The following is a 16,904-nucleotide window of genomic DNA, read 5'->3' as shown; positions in this document are numbered from 1 at the left end:
TAAAATATATATTGTTTTGATTGATTCATTTCCTACAGATTTAGACAAATTTTGTAACGTATAAATCTATAAGCTTTACAAAACAGTCATTTAAGAAGTAACAGTAACTAAACAATGAAGGCAATGCAGTTTTAACAAAAACCTATCAAAGAAAAAAGTTGCAATGTTGACACTTTTGACAAAATTGTAACAGTTAAAAAATAATAATAATAAAAAAATGCTAATTTGTTTCCTTTTAAATTTGTTCAATACACTGCTTTTATTGAGACAGAATTGGGAAACATAAGCAATGGCAAACCATTTATGCCATTAAAATGAGAACAGACTATTTGATTTTTATTTCCTTTGGCACTTTAGAAGATAAGACTGCAGAAGATAAGACTGCATTTCCTCTCTTTTCACCAGCAGAGAGCAGTCACACCTAAAACGAGAGCTTCCTCACTTACACACGAGGTGCAGGTTCTGCAGCATCAGTGCTTGTGTGAGATTGGATTGGCTGGCCTGGTGTCAGACCATCACTGGACTAACACTTAATGTGTGTGAGCTCCTGTTCAGAGGCTTGCTGAGTAAGGAATACTACAGTCACTCTATAATATAGAGCAGGTCATGCTCACTGCAGGCACTATATATAGCTCATCTGAGACCCCTGCACTGAAAGAGGAGGATGTGATTCACAAAGAATGCTTTTCTAATTGCCAAAGAGACATTAAAAACACATCAGATACGAACTCACATATTATGTATATATCTAAATTATTTTAAGATGACAACCACCATCATATCATCCATTACACAACAGAATGGATTATGATCAATGTGGATAATCCTGATATGTTTTACAGGTAGATGCCAGAGTAACTTCTCAAATTCGAACAATATCGTGATCATCTTATTTTTATTAAATGGATCGATTTCCACAAAAAATAAAATTAAATCAGAGTCCTTGAGAGAAAAAAGGTAGAACACATAGTAGCATCAAATCACAGATTCTCAAACTGAGGTTTATTTCAACATTGGATGTTTTTCCCAAAATAACGCCTTTGATACTCAAATTTACATAAAAATGTATATTAAAAGGTTCAACAAACTAAAATAGTCATAAATCACAAAACTTGTCTGTTTTAGCACACACAAACCTCTAATGAACATCCAAGAATAACTCATTTTTATCTCATCCACCAAAGAAATTCTTAAATGAAGTCTTATCTTACCTGACAGTCAAAGTCTTGGAAGTTTTGAGAGTTCTGTAGGAGAAAGAGATGACATTTGATTATTCTACACTCATTAACTTACATAAAAATGTCTGAATATTACATTTTGATCATATCATCACTTATTCTCTGTCCAGCTTCTGCTGCTCTTTATATTGACGCCACTAGGTGGAGTAAGAGGTCAGTGAGTCTCCAGTTCAATCATTTAAAGCAGGGGTGTCCAAACTTCCAGGACCGAGTTTGGATACCCCTGATTCAAACGAATGGTTCAACGATTTTCTATCATAATTTACTTGTTGTCATGTCATATTTATTTAGTGGAAAGCAGAGAATTAAGACTTGGAGTTTTTGCATAAGATGCATGGAGGGTTTTTATTACACTTTTATGGTGCATTTTTGGTGTTTTATGGGGCTTGACAGCAGGTCATTACAAACTGCTGCTGTGTGGCAAGAACTGCATAACTTTTTTTATTTCAAGAAAATAAATAAATACATCGGGTTTCAAAAAAACATGTACATGATAAAGTCCAACATTATTTTTTAAATAAATGACCCAACTGCCATTGTAATGAAATTATCATTTTGTACTAATATTGTTTGTTTTTGTCATTTTTTGTAGTTTTATATATATATGTGTGTGTGTGTGTGTGTGTGTGTGTGTGTGTGCATAGTTTTAAACAATTTTTCTGTTCATTTTCAGTTCAACTCAATTAAAACAAGAAATGTTGCCTGGGCATCAAGCTGAAATAAGTTTGTTTTATTTCATTTCAGTGTTAATGATAAAATTAGAAATTACAAATACGTTATATTAAGTTGACACTATCTTTTTCTATCCAACATTTGTTTTCTGTTAGATGTATAAACCAAAAGGAAACTATTAAATAAAATCTATAATAAAAAACATTTCCAACCAGTATTTCAAAAGAAACAGTAATGTGTTTCATTCACTTCATTCATTAGTTCCAAGGGAGATGAAGCTACCCATAAAAAGTTTGTCCCTCGACTCGTGAATTATACTGGCAGTGTTACTCAACGCTAATGAGAGTATGACATTTACATTTCTATTTTTAGTTTCTGAAATGGATGTTCTAGGATGGCAAGACTTGATGCAAATTCCTGCCCTCAGGGGCTTCAGGAAGAAAAATCATTATTATGGTGAAGACAGACTTTCTTTAAATGTGCCGAATTGTTTTGCACCTTAACCCCATTCATCCTTTTTTTCTATTCCTGGTCTTTAAATTTTGTTCTTCCACTTTTTCTCTCTCTTAAAACCATTTCACTAATATTCTACCCCATCCACCCTTTTTCCATCTCCATTTGTTTTCTCTTGCTACAGTTCATGAATTATTCAGTTTGATGAAGTGAAGACAGACACGGGGTAGATAGGAACTCAGCTTCAGAGGAAAACAGAGACCTTGAACAAGGAGACGTGCGTGGGAGTGTTTTCACGTGGTATAGATGTGTAACACGAGTCGTGAGACTTGACGTGAGCATGAGCCTCACTATGGTTTATGCTGTGTAACTAATGATGAGCTCTGCCTTGTCTATAGGCTTTTTATTTAGATCCCGCTCCTCATACATTTATGTGCATAAACATCAACAATAGCCAAAGATCTTGCTGCAAATTTTGCTGATTTAAACTAAATATCTAGCTGACTTACAAGAAATATTTAAGAATTCTAACAATTGATTTTGTAAAAACTGAAGATTGGGTTGGAAATTGCAAAAAAATAAAAAAATAAAAATTGCAATAGAGTTTCATTATAGTGGATTTCAAGCTACGGTTTATTTTATTATTTTGGTTAGCTTATTAAAAATGTGTATCACTAGTTTAAAATTTTTTTAATCTTGGTATTTATTCATGTATATACTTGGGTAAGTAATTTAAAGAATATATATTTTTAATTGTTTACATGACCAAATCTAAATTTCCATAATTTGATGTATGTACTATTATTCCAAAATGTATATAAATAATAATAATAATTAAAAAAATTGTACTACTACAATAAATCGTGCACCTTTTGACTTCCAGGGTATGTAAAAACTGGGCATTTACAAGACAAAAGAGGTGCTTGTGACACAAATTAGAACAAAATATAACTATATGACTATAGCTTGTTCATGATTGTGTATATGTAGATATTGATAGTGTGTGTGTCTGCATACCAGACGGATGTTTCTGACAGGTTTATCTCACCTTGTAGGTCAGAAGAGGTTTGATCTCAGTCAGCTGAACGTCTTGTAGCTCATCCATCTCGGTGTCTGTCTGCACTAAAAAAAGAAAAATACACACATAATTTATTACTGTAAATAAAAATCAATGTGTACACTGTTTGAGTCGAATGGAATCTAGTCTAATAAAGTCTAAATTCCCAGACAACTCTCACATTGCATCACTTTTGCAGCAGACCTCACCAAGTCAATACAGAGGCCTTGTATTGAATTTCTGCTAATAGAACACACTTTGCAACGTACTTAGCAGAGTTCTAATCATTTCCTCAAGTGTAAGTGTAGTCAACCTTTTATTTTTAATTAACCTGGAAGACCTCAGATTGGGTATTAGCCCACAACAGCCTTTAAATCACACACACGCACACGCACACACACGCGCACACACACACACACACACACACACACACACACACACGTTTGTTTTTTGTGAAAAGTGGGTTCATCCCATAGGCGTAATGTTTTTATACTGTATAAACTGTATATTCTATCGCCCTTCACCAACCCTACACCTAACCCTCACAGGAAATTTTGTGCATATTTACTTTCTCAAAAAAACTCATTGTTTTGAAAAATGGGAACATGGGTTATTTCCTCATAAGTCACCCTCTTCTTGTAATACCTGTGTCATATCCATGTCATTATAAAGAGTTGTGTCCTGATATGTCACAAAAACAAGAGCACACACACACACACACACACACACACACACAGTAAACAGTAATAAAAGCTCAGCGCCCAAAGGAAATGTCTCTACAATTAAATCTGCTCTTTTTAGTTGCCTTGGGAACAGGGATGTTTTGATGAAAGGGTACAGTCTGCTAGAAAATATATAAAGTTACATGATTCTGGTCTGCGATTAATATTCTGAAGGCCGAGAGGCAAGCAAACACACACAATGTAATTAAAACATCAGTTTCTATTCATCATCCTTTCAGCAAAATCGCTAATTGTATTCATTATAAGGACTGAGACAGTAATTAGCATTTAAGTGGCTAAGCAAATTAAGCCCCACTTTATATTTTTTTCAATGTCTATCCAAGGAGAGACCAACAGAAATATGATGTATATGAAAATGTATTCAAATTTTCAGTTTGAATTCGAACAGGACAAAATACTGACCTGCTGGGATGCTACAGAAATGTGTCATTTTGGTATGAATGAGGTGCCTACAGAGAAAAGTGGAATGACACGCTGATGTGGGTTAACACACTCCACTATCCTCATCTGTCTACTGTCAGTCATTCTGACCTTCCTGACTTTGGGACGAGACCAAACAGGCTGTTGCAACTGTTATACATTTAACAGATTGATACATGGGGATCACCATCAGACGTGATCTTATAACATGCAGTTTATGGATTTACATTTTTTTTTATTTAAGATTCAGTCTGTAGATTTTCTCATGGGTATGCTCAGCAGCAGCTGATGAGAAATGCTGTAAAAACAGTAACATTATCGAATATTATTACACTTCTATGTCACACTTCTATGTTCTCTTCAGTGTCATACGATCCTAGAGAAATCACACTAAAACAGCGATTTGGTGCTCAAGAAACATTATTATCAATGTTGAAAACTGTCTAATATTCTTGTGAAAAAGGTGATACATTTTTATTAGGATTCTTTGATGAATAGAAAGCTAAAAATAACAGCATTTCAAAAATAAATCTTATAAATGTCTTTACTATCACCTGTGATCATTTAAATATGTCCTTGCTAAATTACAGTCGGACTATTTATTAATTATAAAAACTTTGGAACAGAAGTGTATGCAAGAATTTCCATTCTGTCAACGTTTTTCATCCTCAAACACCTTTTTGCTTTCAGTACTTCGTTGTAATTTGATCTTTGGTGTGACAAATACGTTTTTAAAAGTACAAATACCCATGTCTTCAAATAAAGTATACTCATAAAAAGTTGCATGTACAATAATGAGCAAAGTCCAGTTCAAAATAGATTTAAAAGTTGTAAAGAAACTCCCCTTATTCCAAAAGGTCAGTGCCTTTCATCAATAAAATACCAGAGCAGCACTGAAAACAAACTTCATTACGTAAAAAGCAAGAAAACTGCTAGCACATATTACGCGACAATGTTTTCAACCAAAAAGGGAACCATTTATGTGTTTTGCCTGTTCGTTTACACGACAGCAATGTTTTGGGGACTGAAAATGCATATTTTTGAAAAACGTTTTCTAAGTGCAAGTTTTTGAAAATGCCATCGTTATCGTTTCTATGTTAACACCCAAAACATGAATCTTTGAAAACGGTGACGTCATGAGTGTGCATAGTACATGTTAGTTATGTAGACATGCACGGTACGTGTCGATTTTAAAGGCAAGCATGAACAAACATACACGGTAATGGCAGAGTACACTGTACTGTTGTTGCTAATTAAAAGTTCTTCAGCAAAGTGTGGATTTACTTGACCAATATTAAAACCAACAGCGGAGAAGCATATATAAAATATAATCGTCACTTCCCCACAGGTGCGGTTTACTAACAAGGTGACAGCGCCAACTACTGGCCTGGCATACATAACACAGCATTTTTGTCCGTTTTCGCTGATTTGTATAAACACAAATGATTTTGAAAATGTTGTTGTGTATATGTGAAACTTTTTAAAAAATGAAAGGGAATAACTTTTCAGTTTTTGACTACACCATTGTCGTGTAAACATAGCCTAAGAAATGAAAAGCTTAGGAGTTGCAATCTCCTCCGCAATCCCAGCAGCAAATCCAGATGAAGGACATTAAATAATATCTAGATAGGCACTGACATAAAAAGAAAACAACTACTGTTCAGCATGCCTGTAAAGATTTGCTGTATTCCCCTCAACTTCCGCTCACGGTCCACAAATTTAGGCTGAGGGCAAAGGCCAAACTGCAATCCTGACATCTGATTGCAATTCCAACATGGAGCTGAAAGACTCGGCTGTAATTATCAAACAGATTCATACATTTATTGAAAATACTGCCAAGATTAATGTCAAGATTTCATATCAACCAGATAGGACTTGCTTCACTAAGCCAAATTAACTTCCTCACCACCCTATCAACTGCAATCAATGTCATCTTCAGTTTTCACCCACTCTAGCTGAGCATTCAGTGAAGTGTAAAACTGTTGCCATAGAGACAAAAGGGCCGATGTTTATTTTCAGAGAGGGCTCCCAAAGGGACGAGAAGGAGTCATGAAGACTCAGAACAGCAGACCGAGGCATTAGCTGAGACTCAGAGATACCACAGTCCTTCATTTATTTTATTCCTCACATCACATCAGGTTTTTCAGAGTATAAATGTAAAATCTACTGTGGGAAAAACCCACAGCTAAAATCCCTTTTCACTATCTTCCCATGTGTATTGCATAACTATGCCGTCCAAAGAAATGTGACTCATGTAAAAACACTTCCCAGGGTTCCTGTCTATTATTTCACTGAGATCTGTCCATACAAATGTGTATCTACACAGCTGCCAAGCAAAAAACACACAGATAAGAGCATCGCTGAATCAATTGCATGATAAATCATCTACATAAATCAAGTAATTATTTTTTATTACCTGTATTTACATTTTCTTTGAACCGTTTCACTATAATATTGCTGGAAACATGTTCACAAGTCACGCTCCACATACCCTGTTAATCAGTCACATATGGATAAGGAGGCATGCTAACATACTTCAGCCCACACACACACAACCTTGCATACCCTTGAGGGGCTTTCCCATTCATCTTAAATTAATTTCATGAGTATGCCACAAGTCATAAGTCAATATGAGCATATTTCACACAGCATATTTTCCCAGATATGTTATTTCTGAGTAAATGCGTTATTTAATGATACTGATTTTGTATTTTGTTTTTGTTTTGATACAACATTCACCAATAAATCATTCACAATAAGACCAAGAATGTGTATTAATAAATAAACATGGCCAATTTGTATTTATTAAAGGGCTGTGCAAAAAAATCGAATGCGATTTTCATGCGCACATCATCAGTAAAGATGCTCCTGTAATTAGAAGTATATCTCCAGCACGTGTGTTCAGATCAGGGTTGCCAGGTTTCACAACAAATCCTGCCCATTTGCTTCTCAAAACTAGTCCAAAACTAGACCAATCGCATTTCCGGGAGGTTCCCCGATAAAAATTGCTTCCCGGGTTAAAATATACAATATACATTTTAGGGGCTAAATATCACGTTATTGTTATTGGGGTTGCTTCAAACCGTGGACATGAAAAACAATCGCAGACTTGGCAACACTGGTTGGCATTTACTAACCCGGGAAGCAACTTTTATCGGGGAACCTCCTGGAAACGTGATTGGTCTAGTTTTGGACTAGTTTTGAGAAGCAACTGGGCAGGATTTGTTGTGAAAACCTGCCAACCCTGATCTGAACACACGTGCTGGAGATATACTTCTAATTACAGGACCATCTTTACTGATGATATGCGCATGAAAATCGCATTCGATTTTTTGCACAGCCCTAATTTAATACTGATTTTAAGGTGCATATAACCTGGAATATAAGATTTAGCATTTTTATCTACTAAGTATATATTATATTATAATTTTTTTTCCTTGTCTAGATGTCTTTTCGTGGTGATTTATTCGGGTCTATCCCTGGGAGGATGTCTAGAAATTTTGCCCCCACATATCTGATAACCTCTTACACACACACACACACACACACCTGCAAACACCTACTAAGTGAGATAAAAAGAGGAGCTGGCACGAATGCCGTCAGCAAACACTGCTGAAAGATCGATGGCCATCACAAAGCACTCCTACTCTTGTCTGTCCATCCATCTCTCTCCCACTCCATTTTCCACCTTGAAGCTATAAACAGCCCATGAGTCAGAAGTAACGAGTGTCCACAGATGTGGACAGATGGTCTATGCCCTGCTTGCTGCTTGGGTTAAGTTCTGTCCAGTTCGTGTCACACAACTAATTTTAATAAACTTATTAATTCAAGAAACTTTGGTGAATCATTTATCGACAGGAATATCCAACATTCTGGAGAGCCACAGTATTCACACACAAAAACAATCTGTTTTGTAAAAATAATATCATTCAAGATCTGTTGAAAATCAGTGTTAAGATGGATGACAGCTGGACAGCACAGGCTTTGAGGCAGGCTTGAGAGACACCGTAAGGGCCTTTGGCTTTCCTTATCTTCTGTTTCTTGAAGACTTTGCACACATCATCTTCTCAGATCTTAAGTGCAGGTTGAGAAGCAGTAGAAGGGAGCGAGGGGAGGTGGTCAGAGCGGGTGTGGGGTGTGAAATCAGGCTTTTCAAACCTGCAGTAAAAATCATTCAAATCATTGGCTAAAAGTTGATTCTCAACAGTGCTGGGGGATGGGGTCTTGTAGCTGGTGATTGCTATTTTAACTCTTTTTAAGTGCAAGGCATCAACCTTAGACCACTTCCATGTATGCTCAGGTGTTGAATTAAACTAGTTCATTCCATGTCTTCTCAATCTCCTTGCTCTTTGCTGACAGAGTGGGAAGCTGAGGAACACAATCTGTGACTAGGGTTAGAATGGAATACTAGAAATACTGAAATATTACATGATGCAATGATAAAGGTTTAACTTACACATTGTTGAATAGGTATTTTCATCAAGCTGCATGTTTATTAAATTATGTCAACATTAAATTATGTTATCAACTGATTGATAATGATGGGTTCAATATATTTTTTATATTAAATTATTCATTTAATTAATTCATTTATAGATATTTTCTAGCCCTCCAATAACTCATTTTAGACACAGTCTAATACATTATATAGTACCTTTATTTATAACCGTTATAAGTATTACACAATAATGGTACATAGGTGGCATCAAAAGTACATTTGAGAAATAACTTATCTTTCCTTTGAGAACAAACAGAGATGTGAGTTGCAAAGGTTATTTTTAATATAATTTTGTATAACAATATATTTTGGCACTTAAATCAAATAATAATTCATGAAGAATTAGAAATCATAGCTGATTTTTTTTTTTTTTTATATAAAATAAGAAAAAACTCAAACAACAAGCACAAAGCACTTCAAATGACAACAATAAATATTAATAACATAATATAACATATACATGATTGAATAAGATGAAACTAATTTTATAATAACAATTATAAAAAAGATGAAATTAATGCATAAAATATTGATATTAAAACTTTTATTAACTTAATTGTTAAATTAATTTTATGCATTATATAATGTAATACATAGAATGTTTCAGAAAAGTCACTGCTAGATAAATATTCCAAAGACAAGCTGCATGTTCCCATTCCCTCCTTTTTCTTTCTGCTTTGGTTCCATCTCAGTGGCTCCCCCATCTTGAACTGAATTAAGGGAAATCCCTCAACTAAGCAGTTGTGTACGTGATAGCGGAACGCGTACACTCCTTTATTAAAGCTTTTGTTGTGGCAGAGTACAGCCAATTCACTAGACTTTCTGCCAAAATAAGACTTACGTCTCTCTTTCTCTCTCTCTCTTTTCATACACTATAAGGCTGAGGGACACCCTGCATGCTGACGCACACTGTCACAAACTTACAGCATCACATCCATCATAATTTGGCTTTTGCCTTATACATTAAGTCACTTCCTTGCTGTAATTTCTGGAGAAGTCAGGACTTGCATTCATGTAAGTGTATATGAGAATACTTGACTGCCTTTTCTAAAAGTGTTTTCAGAAAGCTCTCTTACACATGTACACACACAATCAGATGGTCTTTCTTTTCATATATATATATATATATATATATATATATATATATATATATATATATATATATATATATATATATAATGTGGGCTACAGCAAAACCGTTCTTAGAGTGCTCAGAATGCTTTAAAAGGAGTGCATTATTCCTGAAGAGTCACAGTATTTAGCCTTATTAGAACAGAGAGCCACTTACTGTACTGATCTAAAGCTTTCCATTTGTTGGCATCATCAGTAAAAGCATCTTATGCATTCCATACATACACGTAAACTTTAAAGATAATTTCACACCAGAGCTTTTAGTAAACTTCAATCTAAAGTTCACAACTAAAAATAATCCATCCTAACTCACAAACGAACTGCTATTGATACATTATAACTAGGGATGCATCCATAAAGTTTTGGTCTGATACCAATAATCATTTTTAGATTGTGATGAAAATCTCATAAATGGCTTATTAGATTTATTTAGATTAATATTTGATTATTTTGTCAAAATAAGTAAACTAAAAATAGATAACGAAATAAATAAAATTAAATGCTAAAGGTAAATTCAGGCTTTATAACATTATAAGTTGAGGTTTGAAAAATGGATATTCATTTTGAAATTTTCTTTAAAAAAAACAAAAACATTTAGCTTTAAAAAAAAACTAAGGTTTAAAGTAACCTAAATGTAAAAATATATTAAATATACAAGTCCATCTCAATAAATTAGAATGTAGTGGAAAATTTATTTCAGTAATTCAAACTTGTGTATTAAATAAATTCAATGCACACAGACTTAAGTTGTTTAAGTCTTTGGTTCTTTTAATTGTTAAGGTAAGGTGAAGGTAAAGGTTAAGAACCACATTATCATCTTCAGGAAATACACTGTATTTCAATGTTGTGTTTTAATCCTTTCCCCACCTAAACTAAGAGACTAAGAGAGAGTTAGAGAACATTTTAAAAAACTATACAGGGGCTTAACAGGTTCTTTATACGGTATAGAGGTGCTATTTAGCACCTCAACCACCCCAAAGAACTGCTGAAGAACCCAATTTTGTGTGTGTGTACAATTTAGAAATAAGTAAATGAGTCGATAAACAATGCTACAGATAAACTGTGTAGACAAAGTCTTTGCAAGCAGTGTTAATTTCGTTGACTAAATATTTTCGTCATTATTTTCGTCACGAATATATTTTTGCGGACGAAAACGAAATGAAAACTAAAAAAGAAGGCACTGATGGAGACTAAAACTATGACTAAATTGATTGACATTATCGTCAACGAATAAAGGATGAGACGAAAATAGACTGTGACGAAAATCAAATCAGCAGACCGGAGAGATGCGAGGAATGAACAAAAGAACCGGCAAAACATAACAGGCGAGACTGCATGAGAGAAGAGAACCAATCCGAGCCTGACTTATTGAGACGTGAAGCGAAGGTTTTCAGTTTTTAAATGAGCTCCCAGGAAGTCGGCATTCAAAGAGGTGATGTCTAAAAGAGCGACAAAATGTCCACAGCTCACTTCACGTTTGACGACGAACAAAATAAAACAAAGCGTAAAGCACGCGGAGCGCTCATTCGTGGCAAGAACACAACCAATTTGAAAAGACATTTACAGACTAGCCACCTGGACATTTTCTCAAATGTAATTTCACAACGATGTTCTTCTGTTTATTGAGCTAAGCAAAATTGGAAGACTGCAGTGCGTAAATGTTGTAGCATTAAATATTACGAACTGAAAAGTACTGTAAAATAGCCCCTTCTTCAAGTTAGATGAGAGCACAATACTAATACGTAATATTATGATACATACATTTGATTAATACTAATGTTTAGTATATTTTATAATGTTCTACTTGTTGACAATATCACAAATATTTCTATATTAGTCATGTGAAATGTGAATGTTCACATCCTATCATTATACATACTAATCTAGCAATATTGTAGTATTTAAAACATACAATATTGCTAGACAAATGAATACCTTATAAAATCTTGTTACTTTTTTTATCCACCCAACTTATTAAATATTTACTTTAAATGTATGCACTTTTTGTTCGGCTCAGCTGTAAGCTTTAAGGTCCTGGACCTAACTTTATTTTTCTTTTATTGATGGTCAATTGGCAGCTAGTTATTGTTTACATTATCATGACAGTGTTTGTTGCTGCATAAAAGCGTTTGAATCGAAATAAAGACACAGTTGTGTTGAAATAAAGTTGAATTTGTGTTTTATATATTTTGGTTAAGTTTGTTTCCTATGCCAGCTGTAAAAAATTGTCTAGTAAATATGTTATTGATTTTAGTCTTATTTTAGTCGACTAAAATACCAAGCAATTTTAGTCGACTAAAATACCAAGCAATTTTAGTCGACTAAAATAAGACTAAAATTAAAACAAATCAGATGACTAAAACTTGACTAAAACTAAAAAGAATTATAGTCAAAAGACTAAGACTAAAACTAAATTAAAATTTTGTGTCAAAATTAACACTGTTTGCAAGTGCCTAGACAAAAATACTTTTTTTAAAGTCTTCTTAGGCACCATGAATTCATACGGTTAGCATGCTTAATATTAAAGTATGTTTTTTTTTTTTTTTTTTTTTAGACAGCATGTATAGACCTACCCTAGCAAAAGATATAATTTTTTTGGTATGTTTATTAGGGGGCATCATATGTGGCATCAAAACAATTCTACCATGGAACCCATCTGTCTCTACAGACGGTCTGCTTTTGAGTTCACAAATTCATCACATTACAGAACAGGCACGACGTAGCAGATACACAAAGGCCTTGAAATGAAGAGATGTGGAAACTGTGGCCTCTCTGTTTGTGTACTGAAAGCATGAGGATTTAAAATGGGTCAAATTACAGAGTGAGACTAAATGTTAATATTCACAATATGTTAAGGTGTGTAAAATTTCTGGCACACGCTTGAGGTATTTGACTAATCAAAAGCACTTGATAGCTGGCCAATCAGAGCACACCTCACTTTTCAGACCAATAAGCCTTGTAAAACTTGACGCGTTTCAGAAGAGAAACAATAAAATTTACATTACGTGCAAAATATGTTTTTTGAATCTTAAAGCGGATACACATTTCATTACACCAAATAATATTCTTTTTAGCTATATTTTAGTATATTTTAGTAGTAAAAAAAAGACCTTCTTTCATAAACGAAAAAATCAATAATTGACAGTAACCCTTATAAGGGTGCCAGATTCCCCAAAGATGCACGAAGCAAGGCATGGGTTGTGTTGGATAGATGTCAACAAATTAATCTGCTTTGGTAGATGACAGAAAATACATTTCCCACTTGTCCAGACAAGATGTGAGCTGGGTAAACGATTTTCAATAATAGCTCACAGAGCCATAAATAAAATCTAAACTTGTGGCATGTGGAGCCTGGGTTAAATGTATTTAAGAGAACCTGCATTAGCACAGTCTAAAGTGAAAATCCTGTCTTCAGCAAGGCTGGGAAAGTGCTCTGAGAACCAAATTAGATTTTCATCTGAAAACATTATATGACTCTTTACCTCTACTGTAAATGTATCTATTAGCTCAATGAAAAATGTATTTAACTTTGGTAATTGGACATACATGTTGGAAAATTTTCTGATACTATAGTTTAGATTCTAAATATGCAAACTGATGGTAATCAGGTAAAAACCAAGGTAAATGTTCGTATTTCATGAATGAAACAGGAAATAAACGAGACAAAAAAAGTAGTGTGGGATATTTGAACATCGAGAGTTGATTGGGCCATGAAAAGTGGGAGTCAGATACTAATTTGAAGGCTGATGTTTGAATAATATACACTATTGTTCAGAAGTTTGGGGTCGTAGTTTATGAGGGTGTGTCATCACAGTATGTAATCAAGTAGGAGTGTTCTGAACAACTTATGTCTGTCCGACAATTACGAGATGGTTTTTCTGGTGTAAAAACGGCATCTGGTGTTTTATTATTATTTTATTAAGGCTAATTTCATGATGGAAAATCTATTGATAAAAAAATACTAGTATTGTAAGTGCACCACAGGAAGTACTACCATTTTCCCTTTAATGCGCGATTGATAAAAAATAATGTATTAATGAATAAATAAAAAAATCTTACTGACTCTTAACTGCTGAATAGTAGTACTTATACTGTTTATCATTAATAAACCAATAAGCCAAAGATACACTAAACTTTCTCATGCAGGCTCTTGTATAAAATATATATATATATATATATATATATATATATTGTAAAAGCATAACTAGTACTGCTGTGCTTAGAAAAGGATTGTTATGTATTTTGCTTTCAAGAGCCTTAACTCCTTAGGGATCCAGTGCAAACTACTGCTAAGGATTAAAATTCAAGAACAGCATGAAGGTACACTGAGCAAATAAAATAAAAAAAGACCCTCTACTGTGATCTGAAAAAGTGCTAGGTCAGTCTGAAATCTGATGATCATTTTGATGGAACTTACTGAGACATCTCAGCAGACCGGCCTGATATTGAGCCATCAGGCAGAAGCACAGCTGTCAAGGTGAAAATGGGAGGAGAAACAGTAGGAGACAGAAAAAACATGGCACAAAACCAAAGACACAGGTTTTAGTGGTCTGGCTACAATCCAGGACAACCACATGAAACCCACACAGCTCATACAACAGGCCACAACAAATGATCTTTAATGCTAATAAGACAGAGAACTGGAAGAACTGGTGAAATTTATTAAAAGAGCTCAGCAATCCAACACAGGGATGATTCGTTTTTGTAGGTCCGATATTGGATGGGTGTGAGCTGATTAACAAAGTGCACATCTGAAAATATAAAAGAATCAAGTGCACCACATAGCAACAGCAGGATCTACAAATTAAGGTCACAAGGAAGTCACAAATCTTCAGACAGTGATGCTAACAACAGCCACCCTATACTATACGTTTGTTTGCGAGCTGCCGTTCTCTCTTCACTAGACTTCTCTTGAAGGAACGCTCCACAAAATATATATATAAAAAATAGACACATTTTCCAACTCCCTTAGAGTTAAAATTGAGATTAGGTACTAGCTATGAGTTATGCGATCACAGTGATCTGATCAAGCAGATCGGATCATCAGTCAATCAGAACACGGCGGGTTTACACTTGGCAACATCAACTGACTTTTCTATCGTGATAACCGATTGGATCTGCCTTTCCCACGCAATATTTACATAAGTCTGCAGAGAACGGTCTGAAGTCAATATGAAGTGTTTTCAATCACAGGACATTTTACAAATCAAAGATAAGTGTAGGTGTCTAACCAGCGCTCCACACGGGTGTTCTCTGTCTCTCTTCGGACAGTTCGCGAGAGAGGGGGTGGCGTTTTGCGTGACGTCCATCTGTGAATGCAGACACAATGGCTGGATTTGGTTTACATTACACTGAGATCCGATCACAATGTGTACTCGACTCTGGACCAGGACACGCTGATCGGATAACATTACGATCAGAAGTGCGTTTATACTTATCTTTTCAATGTATATGTGGACAACATCCGGATACAGGTCGCATGTTAATGCCAAGTGCAAACGCAGCCTTTGTGTAGTTGCAGAGTTCCTGGGACTATTTTCAGGTGCTGCGTAATATCACTTGTGCCTGCTGCACCAATGGTACGGCAGCAAAGTTCCTTGATTGATCTTAGTACATGATGTAAATACAGAAGAGTGAAGTTTTAAAACAGAAAAAAATACAGAATCAATTTGGTCATTTTTGAGGGAGATGCTAATGGTCTAATCAGATTCAATGATCCATGCTAAGCTAAAAGTGCTACCCCCAGACCTGGAGATCGTCTGAATGGATTTAAAAACGGTTAAACTCAACTGTTTAACTCTGAGTTTTTTTTTATTTATTTTTAAAGTGGAGTGTTCCTTATAGAAAGAGACTCAGAACAAATGCTCCAGAGCATTAAATTTGCCATTCACTATGCAGCAATTAGGCTACACTATGCAAACAACCAACTAGTTTTTCAGTAAACAGTCCAGTCGGTAAGGTTAAATACAACCTTACAAATTAAAAACTGGTAATAGTATAATTTCAATGAAAACTACCAAAGTTTTACAATCCTATACACTACTGTTTAAATGTTTGGGGATGGTAAAATGTTTTAATGCTTTTGAAAGGAAAAGTCTTTTATACTCACCAAGGCTGCTTTTATTTAATCAAAAATACATTAAAACAGTAACATTGTTATTACGTTAAAAACATTTGTAACTGTTTTTAATATATTTAAAATTTTAATTTTCTCACGTGAAGGCAAAGCTACATTTTCAGCAGCCATTACTCCCATAACACTGTTGTGGAAACCGTGACATTTATTTATCTATTTATATTCATGATTCACTGATGAAGAGAAGTTTCAAAAGAACAGCATTTATTTGAAATAGACTTTTTTTTTTTTTGTAAAAATCACAAATGTCTTTAATGTCACTTTTTACCGCATCTTTATTCTTTACTAAAAAACACTTTCATTTATTTAAAAACAATCTTACACTTTAAACTTTTGAGCTTTAGTATAAATACCACAGTTTATGAAATAATCAGAAATCATCCTGCATCATGATATATTAAATATTTCCATGAAACAACTATACTTCACAAAATTAGATAAACTCAGCTAAATTTAATTGGAAAAATGATGTTTGGTATCATCATCAGAATTCAAATAGCTCATTAAGGACTACAGACTGTGCTTTCAGTCTTGCACATACAGTGAGGGACAGTCT

General features: G+C 34.4%; 1 pseudogene; it reads right to left on the bottom strand.

Annotated features, from left to right (window-relative positions):
• Positions 1 to 16,904, bottom strand: part of LOC113095887 (protein NDRG3-like) — a 32,274-nt pseudogene that overhangs the window by 13,328 nt on the left and 2,042 nt on the right.

The sequence above is a fragment of the Carassius auratus genome, unplaced genomic scaffold (assembly GCF_003368295.1).
Source record: "Carassius auratus strain Wakin unplaced genomic scaffold, ASM336829v1 scaf_tig00215808, whole genome shotgun sequence".
NCBI classification, from domain to species: Eukaryota; Metazoa; Chordata; class Actinopteri; order Cypriniformes; family Cyprinidae; genus Carassius; species Carassius auratus.
The sequence above is the reverse complement of the archived record's forward strand: the minus strand, read 5'-3'. Positions and strand labels throughout refer to the sequence as shown.